This window comes from Panthera onca, chromosome F1 (assembly GCF_046562875.1).
Source record: "Panthera onca isolate mPanOnc1 chromosome F1, mPanOnc1 haplotype 2, whole genome shotgun sequence".
NCBI classification, from domain to species: Eukaryota; Metazoa; Chordata; class Mammalia; order Carnivora; family Felidae; genus Panthera; species Panthera onca.
Genome location: NC_138355.1, coordinates 63,005,927 through 63,019,348, shown reverse-complemented (window position 1 = coordinate 63,019,348; position 13,422 = coordinate 63,005,927). Strand labels below are relative to the sequence as shown.

Here is a 13,422-nt window from a genome sequence, read left to right as displayed (position 1 = left end):
GGACCAGCAGCAGTGCCTGGGAACTTATTAGAAAACCAAATTCGGGGTGCCTGGGTGGCTCAGTTGGTTGAGCATCCGACTTCGGCTCAGGTAATGATCTCACAGTTGGTGGGTTCGAGCCCCGTGTCAGACTCTGTGCTGACAGCTCAGAGCCTGGACCCTGCTTTGGATTCTGTGTCTCCCTCTCTCTCTGCCCCTCCCCCACTTGTGCTCTGTCTCTGCCTCTTGAAAATAAATAATTGTTAAAAAAATTTCTTTGAAAACCAAATTCTTGGCCCTCCTCTCCACCTTCTGAATCAGAAACTCAGCAATCTCTAGTTGTCAAGCCTGTTTTACCAAGGTGATTCTGATGCACATTAATGTTTGAGAACCATTGGACTAGAGTAGATGGAATTTCTTTATTCTAGTCTTCTTTCCCCAGTACCTCTGAATTCAGATCTGGTTTCTACTTAAATATCACCACGTTAGCCACCTGTCCACTCCACTGCTCACAGTCAAGATGGAAAGAAATGGCTTGGGACACCTGGGTGGCTCAGTCGGTTAAGCGTTCGACTCCAGCTCAGGTCATGATCTCGCGGTTCGTGGGTTCGAGTCCCACATCGGGCTCTGTGCTGACAGCTCAGAGCCTGGATCCTGCTTCAGATGCCGTGTCTCCCTCTCTCTCTGCCCCTCCCCTGCTCATACTCTCTCTCTCTCAAAAATAAACATTAAAAAGTTTTTTTTAAAAAAAAGATGGAGAGAAATGGCTTAAAGTTACTAATGTAAGATCTAAGGATCTTTATGAGTGACATAGAAAACTCCAGACATCGCCAACACTCCCCACCTTCCCAATAGTTCCAATCAGCAGCTGATGACTGAATGCCAACTTCTGGTGTATGGCACTACCCCGGGCACCGAAGGGGACACACAGGGATAAGACACACAGGTGCCAGTGTTGAGGATATGACCATCAGAATGGAGGAACTGATCCAAGGGCCGTAAAACAGTGATTAAGTTGCAGCAGGTATACGTCCCCGGCTTAGAAGTGAAGGGGGTGGTTCGAGGCTGGGTCTGTCCCTTTCCATCTGCATGACGTAGCAGCTGGGTGAATTTGGGCCCCTCACTTTACCTCTCCGGGCCTCGGTTCCCTCATCTAGAAAACGAGGCAGTTGAATGGGACCATGTCTAATCATCTGTGACTCTTCCTGGGGCCAAAAGTGCTATCTGAATTCAGAATGAGGACGGCTAATCTTGAGTGCTTACTGTAGCACGAGCTGCCTTAAACATTTTGATACGTTTGGTCCTTATTCCAACCCCAGGAGGCCGGTTCTGTCATCTGAGGAGCAGGTCAGGGATACATCTGCTATCACACAAGTAGTCAATGGCGGGGCTGGGATTTAAGCCTGTCTTCGGAACCACTATACTACACGGCTGTTTGCAGCGGACGAAGCCAGGCAGGGATGGCTGGCAGGGGCAGACACACTTGCTTCTGGCTTTGAAAGACAGCCAACAGAAACCAGCTATAAAAAGCAGAATTTGGCATCGTGTTTCTATAGGATTCTTAGGGGTTTTTTTTTCCTTTAACAAGTAGGGGGGAAAGAGCACAGCTCCTGGGGAACCTCATTTCGGTGACAGCTCTGGACTCATAGCTGCCCATTCTGGAAACATTGTTTTCATTTTCACAGGTCTGAGAACCTCACAGAGAGGTCTGCCCCCCAAGCAAGCCTCAGAAGGTAAGTCAGCGGCAGGAGTAGTTGTTACATAGTAAAAGGCAGAGGGGAAGGGAAAAGCCAGTTTAGACCCTTGAGATGGTTCTAAGGTCCATTCAGACCAGAGAAGCCTGGCCTCCCCCCTAGAGAGCCACCTTTGTAGCAGAGTGCTGGGCCGTGACATCCACCTGTACAGCCGCCAGCTAAGAGGCCTGACTTACACTTTAAAATGCCTGACAGGCACCTGGGTGGCTAGGTCGGTCAAGCGGCCCACTTTTGGTCTTGGCTCAGGTCATGATCTCACAGTGTGTGAGTTCGAGCCCCAAGTCAGGCTCTGTGCTGTCAGCACAGAGCCTGCCTGGGATTCTCTCTCTCCCCCTCTCTCTACCCCTCCCGCACGGGCGCGTGCGCTCTCTCTCTCAAAAATAAATACATTTAAATAAAGAAAAATAAAACTCCTGATGATGAAACTTAGTCTCCTTTATGTCTTCCAGGTAGGCATCATTCTTTTGCTCATTCCCTCAAAATGTGTGCAAGGTGTTGGGTCTCAGACATGAACAAGATCAAGGGGGCGGAAACCAACACACCCAGGGCTGGTGGCATCCTCTCAGCCTGGGGCACTTGCCACATTCCCTGTCAACATCGAAAACACTTACTGGAGCCGAGCTGTATGCAAGACGCGGGACTAGATGCCCTCAGGGAAAGAAAGGGCTTAGGAAGAGTCCAGTAAGCCAAGGGTTCCAGATAGCCAATTTCTACTTGAGTTTTACTTCCAATGGGCCATGTGGACCTCGTACAATTATTTAACCTGGGATCTGGGCGCCGGGGTGGCTCAGTTAAGTGTCTGACTTCGGCTCAGGTCATGATCTCACAGTGTGTGAGGTCAAGCCCCGCACAGGGCTCTCAGCACAGAGCCCACTTCGAGTCCTCTGTCTCCCTCTCTTTCTGCCCCTCCCCAGCTCAAGCGTGCTCTCTCTCTCTCTCTCTCAAAAAGCAAACAAACAACATCAATTAACATAGGATCAAGGTGTGCAAGTTTCAAAGAACTTCCCCAGTTGAGTGTAGGCAATGTGTCTCTCACCCACAGAATGAGAGACCTGGGCTGAAAGATCATTAGGACCTTTTCCAGCTCTACAAGTTGTGATAAGGAGAATCACAACCTAAGACTCGGAGGGAGGGAGGGAGGAGGCGACCTGGGGAGTGGTACGCGTGTAACCGTGACAGCCAATGATGGCGAGCACGTGCCGTGTGCTGGACAGCCACGCAAGGGTGTTCGCGCTGGTCTTCACCAGAGCCCTCGTCTAGGAAGGAGGGCACGGAGCCACAGGGCTCGCGCACCTGTGCAAGGTGACACAGCTAGGGGCGCACAGGGGCCAACGTGCAAACACAAGCAGGTCTGAGCCTGGTGGCTGAGCTGCTGACCACCACCCCGTCTGGTGAGCCCGGCGAGGGAGGTAGCTGTGCTCTCAGATCCTCTATTTATAAACCCTTTCAGCCGGACCTCGGCAACCCCCGCAGGTTTTGGGGTGCCCAGGACCCTGAGAGCAGCGCTGACTCTACAATGCTTTAGGGTGAATTGCAACGAAGAGTCAGTAATCACTGGCTGGTAAGTTTCTAAAGGCACGATGCCTAGGGCTGGGGGTGGTTGGCTGGGGTACAGGGACCCAGGCACCGTGGCTCCTGCCGGGGGCAGGATAAACCGCCAAGGGCTTCCCCGAGAGGGCAACCTGGCAAGTTCATCAAAACCCTTACAAATGTGCACCGTACTCAGACTCAGAAATTCCTCTTCTAGGGATTTAACTGGAGTACATTTATTCATTTTTGACCCTTCAGCAGTTAAACTTTTGAGTACCTAATAAGAGCAGTGGTACTTCTCCCCATAAAAATTAAATGCACGTGAATGTTGGCATGTGGTTACAGAGGATGTGTGGATGCCAGTCTGAAACCTACCTGAGTTCCAGCTTTGAATCCCTAAGGGGCGGCGGGAGGGGGATCAAGGATGCCCAACACCTGGATAACATGGTACATAAATCCAATTTAATATCCCGCAGCCATTTAAACTGATATTGGAAATGTGAAAGAACTCTTAATGCAGTGGGAAAGTGTTCGTGACAGATGGCTGACTGCAAAAGGAGTTTATAAGATATTATGTACAATATGATCCCTACAAAAATACATAGGCAATGGTGGGGGGGGGGGGGGACAAACACAAGGCCTAGATAACAAAACATTAATGGTGATTATTTATAGATCTTGTGAGGACGCATTATTTTCATTTCTTTTCTATGTACTCCAAATTCTCTATAATGAATATGTATTCCTTTCATCATCAGATATAATTATTTTTTAGTGTTTATTTTGAGACAGAGAGGGAGAGAGAGACTCCAAGAGAGTCTCCAAGAGAGAGACAGGCTCCAAGCTGTCTCAACACAGAGCCTGACGTGGGGCTCAAACTCATGAACCATGGGATCATGACCTAAGCCGAAGCAGACCCTTAACCGACTGAGCCACCCAGGCACCCCAGACATAATTATTTGTTACAGAGAAATCACCTAATGACAGTACCTCAAGAAACCTGAAGTTTTCTTTCTTTTTTTTTTTTTTTTCCTTCTCCAATATAAGCTCCCAGCCCTCCTCCTAAAGACAAAGATATCAGGGTCAAATCTGAAATCGAAGTGTGTGATCAATGGATACATTCTACCTACTTGTGTATAAACATGGAGATACTTTTCTCCTTGCGAGACAGAAACAGGAATGTCAGGCCTATCATTAGAAAGGTAAGAGGTCCTGGCCCTTTAAGGAGAACAGCCACAATAAACACAAAGTTCAGGTCACTGGTAGAGGCAAGTCGAACAGATGGGCCTGGAATCTGAACACCACGTCTGGGGCCCCATCCCGAACAACCAGAGAGGATATTGCACGTTTACTCTTCTCTCCTTCTCAGTATTTCTTTGGCCACAAAAGGTTGGTTGGAAACAGTTGTAACCTTTTGAGAACTGATTAAAGGTCCACTTTTAAAATCCCATCCAAATTATATACATAAATAGAAACCGATAAATCCAACTTGCTTGTGAGTTCTTTACAACGCTTAAATATACACACACACAACCACATAATTGATAAGGGACATACATTTGAAAGCCTCTTAGAAGTTAACCCCCAAATTTCTTCCCCATCTATGGGGATGTGTTGAGGCAACGAGATGTTCCACATTGCCATCAAAAGTGCTTGTTTTTCCTTCTAAAACAGATTCGGGGAGCCTGGGTGGCTCAATCGGTTGAGCATCTGACTTCGGCTCAGGTCAGGATATCACAGTTCATGAGTTCAAGCCCCGTGTCGGGCTTTGCACTCGCAGCATGGAGCCTGCTGGGAATGCTGTGTCCCCCTTGCTCTCTGCCCCCTCCCCCGCTGGCGCCCACGCGTTCTCTCTCTCTCTCTCGAAAATAAACAAACATTTAAAACAGATTTGATCACACTCCAGTACTGTTGAAAACCCCACACCGGAGCCCCACATCCAAACTTAGCCTACCAGACCCATCCCGGCCTCAAATGCCACCCAGACCAAACCCCGTGCCCTGAGGCCTGCCGGAGCTTGCTGGTCCTTGAGGACAGGCTTTCCTGTGCTGCTTACACTCCTCCCTTTGCTGAATGCTACTTTCTAACTTCCCTCACCTGCCTCTGTCAAAGTCTATCCGTCCTTAGACACTTTCCCAAAAATAGGGTGAAACAGCATCAAACTTATATAGTTTGTTTTATATATTTTATATATAGTTCTCACCAATCGCAACATCTTCCTGAGAAGGAAGGGGTCTGCGCTGGGTTTGAACAACAAATAGGAATCGATCAGCTGAGGGAGAGGGGGAAGGGCATTACAGACGGGGGGAAAGCACGTGCAAGGCACAGAGACCATACCAGGGCATGAAGGGTAAGGCGCGAAACGGCAAGAGAGGAGACCAGGAAGGTCCCACTGGAGGTTACCATCTCAGAAGAGAGGTACCAGCATCCCCGGCAAAATGCACCCATGGCGTGAGAGCTCCGTAAAGGAGGTGTGTGGCCCAAAGGAGGAGGGCCAGTTCCAAACATCACCTCCACTGCGAAACCCTCTTCACGGTCTCCACTCAGAATGACCCGTTCCTTCCCTGATCCCCGAGAGCATTGTCTCCGTCCCTCTAGAGTGGCGTCGCCGGCGGATGCCCGGACCCCGCCACAGCTACTAGGTCAGATCTGGTACGCTGAGGTCCAGGCCTGTGCCATTCTTCCCTCTCACACGCCCTTTTTTTCTGATATGAACCAGGAGACACTGCAAAGAGCAGGGCCTCCTGAACTGGCTGGAGTTGCAAGCAATGTCACTTTCTATGTTTTTGTTTTTTTCCAAAGAATGTGTGTTTCCTCTCCATTATGGGGTGGGGGGGGGGGGCGGTTACAGGAAAGGCTGCGAGCTTTGACTTTGCTTGATTCAGCAGGAAGAGCAAATCCACATTTAGCAAGTGTGTTGGCCAAAAGGGCTTCCGCGTTTCTAATAAGCTGCTTGGGTGTTGTGGATACCCAAGGAGGTTTGCAAACCAACACTTTGTGCCCTGGTCTGGGCTGACTCAGTTAATTCCCTCCCTGTGTGTCTCTTCCCCATCGGACTATGAAGAGGGTGTCTTTGAAATCTCTAGTGCCCCAAGCACGATGCTTAGAATATGAAGCCCTGAATAAAAGAACATGCAAACTCCCCTGTCTACCCCCTGCTCAGTCAGACCCTTACCCCTTCTGCCCTGGGTCCCCTCGGGTACTGGAAATCTCCTTCCTTCAAAGGCTAAAACAAAGGTTTTCTAGAACTTAGAGAATTACCAGGGAGGTTTAAAAACTCAGAAGCTCAAGCCATACCCCCGCCAGTCCCAGTATAAGTGGTCTGGGCAGGACCCAGGGATCAGAATTTCCTAGAGCTTCTCAAAAAGGACTGCCGTGTCCTTTGTCTCAGCAGGCAAAGCCACTGACAAAGCCAGGCTAAAAGCAAACCTGGAAGTCTCAGCTCCCCATGAGGCTGAGATGGTCTAACATAAAGTCTCTGGAGGTCCCCAGCTTGCACTTGAGCAAAACACTCAACAAGGAAAATCAACATGGTGGGCAATGATCTTAAGGCCTCTACATTCTGGATGGAGACAGTGGTGTCAGGGAGGACTGGTGGCCGGACATTCGTAGAAACAGAATGGGGCTCCCAGGAGACTCCAGCCCAATGTCAGGCTCTTATTGTGCCCTCCAAGGCTAAATGCCAAATGACCCCAAGACCTTGCCGGCCTCTTTGCCAGGAAGAAGCCTCGCCTTGCTCCACCCCTGCCCCAGCCTTGGGGTCCATGGAGCTGCGTCCCGCTGTCGGCAACCCATTCAAGCTTTCAAAGCCTGATTCCCCATCTGTAAAATGGGGATAATAAAACCCAGCCCGCTGCACCCTGCTGTGTGAAGCTTCAGTGTGGCGAAGTCAATCAATGTCACGTGTCTATGCCATTAAAAACCAGTTTCCATTTCCTAAACCAGGAAAGCTAGGCCATAGGACATAAAGACAATTCCAGGGAAGAAGCAGCCTCACACAGCTTGCGGGAGTTAAACCTGAAATAAAGACCGAAACGCAGAATGTCCCAGCGAGGCATCTCCACGGTGCAGGTACTAGGGCCCCTGGGCTGACCTTTCCTTTCATCAGAGCATGCACGCGTCTCGGCGTGGGGGTGCTGTTCTCCGGCCCGGCTGGCTTCTACGCGGCCACTTGGGGAGACGAGAGCTCCTTTATCGCCAGCAAGGACCTCTGTCACTTGAAGACTAACGGACTCTGCGGGCTCCAATGCCACTTGTAGCTAAAAGGCATGTGGCCCAGACAGTGTTCCCACCGAGGAACAGTGGGAACAGCACGGCTGGGGCGGAGGCCACGGTCAGCAGGGCCAAAGGGAGGAATTTCCGCGTGACCGGCCAAAGGGTTCTAAACAGAGAGAGCATCACGTCCGTGGTGCTGCAGCCAAGAGGCCCAGTTCTAAGAACAGATCGATTAACATGGGGCCCAGAGGGCTGGCAGTGACACTCTAAGTGCCATTCTGCACTTTGGCGGCTGACCTCTGGCCACAGCCGAGGTGGCTGGTCCGTGTGAAATGCTACCATGCCATCTGAGATCACCTCTCATTTCAATGTTCCAGAAGGAACAGAGGCAGCATGTTCCTTAGACGAGAGTCTCTAGGGCCTGTGGCAGCCGCTTTGGGAAACAACCAAATAGCCACAAGCGTAAGTGTAGCAAATTACCACACGTCCTACTGGGCAGCCAGTAACAACGAAGAGGAACTCACTGAGGGCGACACTATGACCTCAGCGGTGTGAAGGGTGCCTGCACGCGGAGGGGAACTTCTAAGCATCCGTTGTACGCTGGGCTCATCACAAGAATAACTTTACTTAACCCTTACAACACCAAGAGGTATTTTTATTTTTCCCATTTTGCGGATGACTAAATGAGACGCACAGGGGCTGGAATCACTTGTCCAAGGGGTAGCCGGGTTCAGACTCGTGGCTTTCACAAAGCCAGTGTCCTTCTGGTAGATCTCAGCCCCAGACACCCCATCCTTCCTCTTCCCTTCTGTATCTGCTCTCTGACAAGAACGTGGTGATCGACCTCTACACATCATTACGAACTTAAGCCATTGCTTCTCTCGGGGTGTCTTCCGACTAAAATGAAAAGGCGAATTCCCTTGTTAATGGATCCAAGGTTCCAAAAAGCTGCCAGAGGAGGCATCTGCCAACCCAGGAGTCCAGTACCTACCCATCCTCAGAGCCAGTCCCAGCTCTACGGCCATCTGGGGATCAGGCAGGGGAGGGCACCAAAGTCCTCTGATTTCCTGCCTCGCTGCCGGCCATGGGGCCATGCTCTCTATCATGGAAAGCCCTTAATACCACAGGATGGAAGGTATTCTCTGCCTGAAAGATATCATTATTGAATAAAAGGGGAGGGAAAACAGAAAAAGGGCATCAAAGCCTAAACAAATAACATCAGCATGAAATCTTTAATGAATGGCTCATCCAATGCGATCTACTGAAATCCAGAAGGTTTAGCGAAAGATGCCTTAAACCCAGTTTATACTGCAAATCAGCCATGAAGAAAAGTCAACACCAAGTTAATCCCCATTTAATAATTCAGTTTCAGGATGTTAAAACATATTTCTGTTGGAGCTCCTGCAAGTAGGAGTGATAACAGGGCAACCAAGAAACACGCTACGAAAAAAAAGAAGGCGGAGGAGAAGGAGAAGAAGGAGAAGGGGAAGAAGAAGAAGGAAGAAAGAAGTATTCTTGCAGGAACTCTGCTATTAAAGGTGGCAGTCACCTCTTCCTGACTCCTGACTTCACCTCCCAAATCCTTTCTTTTTCCCCTCAGACCTTCTCCCAGGCAGATTTTAAGCCCTGTTTTGGGGCCTGGCCTTGACCAGTGTGACTGTCAGGTCATTGGTTCAGGTACCTAAGACTGACGGCCCAAGAGCTTCTGTGGGACAATAGCCATCGGACCCGAAAATTCTTCCCTCGGTGCCCTATGGGAAGAGTCAGTTACGTGGTGACTGACTCATCAGAAGCACGGCTAAGCATAACACCAACAGGCGGTGGCTGGCCATCCCCTCACGGATCCATCTTCAGAGCCCATCCCATGCTCAGCGGACATCCACAGCTGTCGCCAATTCAGAGCTGACCAGAACCCGTCATCGACGGAAACGTGCGCACAGCCTTAGACCTGCACACTTAATTCTCCCCCTCGGCTTTCTGGAAAGGGCTTCCTCGTCGCTAAGGGACTGGGGGCGACGTCCAGGACCTTCCTCCACAGAGTTCCCCAGACACAGCGGCAAGTGCCCAACACGTCCTTCTCCCCCATCAGAACCCTGACCTGACCCCAGCTAAGCCCTCTTCTTCCTTCTCCCAAGGTTCCCTCGCTTCTAAGTGCAGAGAAAGCGGTTTCTCCTCAGCTCTCCTCAGAAGAACCGCATTTTGGGGGCGCCTGGGTGGCTCAGTCGGTTGAGCGTCCGACTTTGGCTCAGGTCATGATCTTGGGAGTCCGTGAGTTCGAGCCCTGCGTCGGGCTCTGTGCTGACAGCTCGGAGCCTGGAGCCTGCTTCGGATTCTGTGTCTCCCTTTCTGTCCCTCCCTCCCCACCCCCACAAAAAAAAAATTAAAAAAAAAAAAAAAAAGAACCGCATTTTATGCATACATCAAACGGGAAGACCCACATTCCAGTCCATCCCTGGCCGCAGCCAGGGAGCTGTCTCCCCACTGTTCCCCGCTCCCACAGCAGCTCCCTGGATGCCCCTGTGGTGCCCACCGACTGCTCAGAAATTAAAAGCGAATTTGCATCACCTTTGCTCAGCGCTCAGTTTTCATTTGCATTTTATTTGCACAGCACTTGCATATAATATCGTAGAAATGCACAGAACTCTCCCTGCCCCCTTCCCACTCTGCCTGCTCCTCCTTACCCATGGATCCCAGGGTGCCTGTGAACCCAGGAAAATTCCAGGCAGACCCTGGCACCCTGAGGAACCAAACCAGCGAAGCTCTCCAGTGGCATCTCAGGGGCAGGCGTTTGATGGCAGTAGGTTCTGATCGAGAGTGACTTAGAGCCCCGGTATCTGCTTCCCTTATATATGTAATCGGAGTAAAATTCTCCCCGGTGTGCAAAAGTGAGGAGACGGAGGAGGCGACCTGGGGAATGATACACACACAACGGTGACAGCCGACGATGGCTGAGCACGTGCCATGTGCTGGACACTAAGCTGAGCGCCCGATGGGGACCCAAAACCACCAACTCTCAGGACCGGCTTAACACAATCCCACGCCTGGGGGGAAGCTGTAGGACAGCTACCTTGAGCCATCTGTGGAAACCCCGATGATGCATCCCATTTAATAGCCCTTCCTCCTTAACAAGGGAACTTTCTGCAGCTCGGCTCCGGTGGGTGTTCCACCCACCTGCCTGTCATCCCACCTGGCACCTGTATGTTTGCACACCGCGACCCCAGGGCCCCCCACCCTGACACGTACACAGCATCTGGCTCACCCCAAACCAGCATGCGTCTAAGACATATGCCCCCTGAATACACCCTTCTGCCAGTGCGATACCAGAAGGCACCGGGATTTCTCGAAGACCTGAAATTTATCTAAAACACGCACACACAGAGCAGGGGGAGGAGCAAAACAATACCCTGCATGCAGCACGCCACCCGAGCCAGCCTCTGCTCGCTCAGTACCCATTCGAACAAGTACCCTCCTCCCTGTTTACACAGACAAGCGGCTTCCAACCTGGTGGAATTCGGTGTCAAAAAAAAAAAAAAAAAGTCAAGAACACTTTGCTAAATACGCTCCCCCAGTGTCAAAAATGACAGCCGGGTTCCAAGATGCACTCTAAGGAGAAAACAAAATCAGGTGCCGAGAGCACTGGGACCGTGAAGACAGAAAGGACAGACAAAATGAACACAGACTGAATGGGTTCTGGTCTTTTCCCTTTGTTTTCAACTGTTGCCAAGTTATTTATCCCTAGAAAGCCACTGACTTATTCAAGGTGAAGTGTTTCTTTGTGAGAGGACTTATTTCGCTTGGTTTTACTTAAGTATCTGGCTTTCAGGGACGGAGGGTGGGGGTGGTGAGGGGGAAATAACCAAATCACAGAAACGCAGGCGAGAGACCTTCAAAACATGATTCGCCTTCTTCTTCTACAGTGGAGGAAACCACAGGGCCCACGTGTCACACACCCACAGTCAGGTGACTTTCCCAAAGTCGTGCAGACAGATGCACCAGCAGCAGGGACCACAGGCAACCCCTGGCCCCCACTTCCCGCTTCCCCTCACTCACTTTTCTCCGGAAAGAAGAGAAGGTTCTGAGATGCTGGTGACGTCGACCCAGGCTCTCCTCCTAACTACCCTTGACAATGATGTTCCAAGGTCCTGCCCTCGGTGTCCCCAGCTGTGCATCGAAAATACCTGTGCCCAGGGCACCTGGGTGGCCCAGTCAGTTACGTGTCTGACTTCAGCTCAGGTCTTGATCTCGCGGTTCGTGGGTTCGAGCCCCACGTGGGGCTCTGTGCTGACAGCTCAGAGCCTGGAGCCTGCTTCCGATTCTGCGTCTCCCTCTCCCTCTCTCTCTCTCTGCCCCTCCCCTGCTCATGCGCTCTCTCTCTCTCTCTCTCTCTCTCAGAAATAAACAAACATAAAAAAAAAGAAAATATCGTGCTCACTTTTTACCTCACCCGGGTACCGTGAAGGCAAGAGACCAGTATGACTGAATGCTTGGCCATCATCTTGTACAAAATCACTGCCCACAAAGTTGAATAGTGACCCTAAGATGACCATTCCCATGATTCTCTTTAGAGAGAGGTACCAGGGGAGCCTCTCTCTCCAGGTGCGTGGGGAGGCTGCCAGGGTGCTAGCAGTAGAGACCCCGGGAACTCAGAATTTTGTTGCCTTCCCCCCCCTCCCCCAGCTCCGTGGAAGCTCAGAACAGTTTCACACGTTTTCCCGAAGGACGCTCTAAGCCTGGGTTTTTTTTGAACACCTCCTGCTCCACACTATCCCCTTCATTACTTTGCTCCCGCGTTCTCGTTTCAACCACTTTATTATACCTTTGTTGTCTCAGCTCAGGCTCCTACAACGAACACCCCAGACCGAGGGGCTTAAATCACAAGCATTTATTTCTTAGGGCTCTAGAGGCTGGGAGGTCTAAGATCAAGGTGCTGGCCGATTCGGTTCCTGGTGAGAGCCTGCTTCCCGATCTGTAGATGGCATCTTTTTGCCTCCTCGCATGACAGAGAACTCAGTTCTCCTCCTCGTCTTATAAGGGCACTAATCCCATCGTGAGCTCCCTCCCTTCATGACCTCATCTAACCCTAATTACGTCCCAAAGGCCCCATCCCCAAACACCACCACACTGGAGAACGGACTGCAACGTGTGGATGGGGGGAGGGGCACAGACCTCCCGTCCGTAACATTTGTCGTTACTGTAAATTGCCTTAAACCTTCTTTGGAAGGGTGTAGTATAAATAACAATAATGAAATTCTCAAGCTTTGAAAAGAAAGATAACGTATAATTTTTATACCTCTTGGGCCCAAACCAGGAATGCGGAGCTAGTGAGAACACTTGTTTCCGTGCCAAGATTACAACACCAAGCAGAGACCTCCAAGAGGCTCCCACGTGCGCAGGTAAATCTAGGATGGGCCGCCTCTGCCTCCGCCTTTCCACAGCCCACAGCGTCCCCGCTGTGCTTGTCCGCGGACTCATCGTCTCCTTTATGGCTCACAAGTGGCATCTGACAGATGTCGCATGTGCTGGGGGCTGGGAATGCTTTGTGGTTGGCTGACCTTGTACCCACTCTGGTGCTCTGGGTTGTTCATGGATCCTCGTCAAAACTTACAAAAGCACAAGACATATGAGAAGGGGGAAGCACATTCCTCAGCTGGAAGAATGGCCAAGTAACCACAAGCTGCTGGCCCTCCTGGGATCGTACCGGTCACGGACTTGGCTTCGGCGGCCCAATGACTTGTTCCTCAAGACAGCGCCTACGCCCACGCCTTCTGCACGCCGACCACCGGCCCTCTGGGTCCCAGGGAGGCAAAGCATCATGGGGAGTAGGTGGGTACCCACGGGGCTAAGGAAGGACTGAGAAGGAAGCCACGTCCTCATACTCAGTGCCCCACGGGGTTCCAGGACTCCTCTGCCCTAACAGTAGTCTTGCTAAATGGCCTCGGTGCAA

General features: G+C 51.0%; 1 protein-coding gene across 2 annotated transcripts in view; it reads right to left on the bottom strand.

Annotated features, from left to right (window-relative positions):
- LMX1A (LIM homeobox transcription factor 1 alpha) overlaps nt 1-13,422 on the bottom strand; it is a 161,872-nt gene that overhangs the window by 91,209 nt on the left and 57,241 nt on the right. The window lies entirely within an intron of this gene.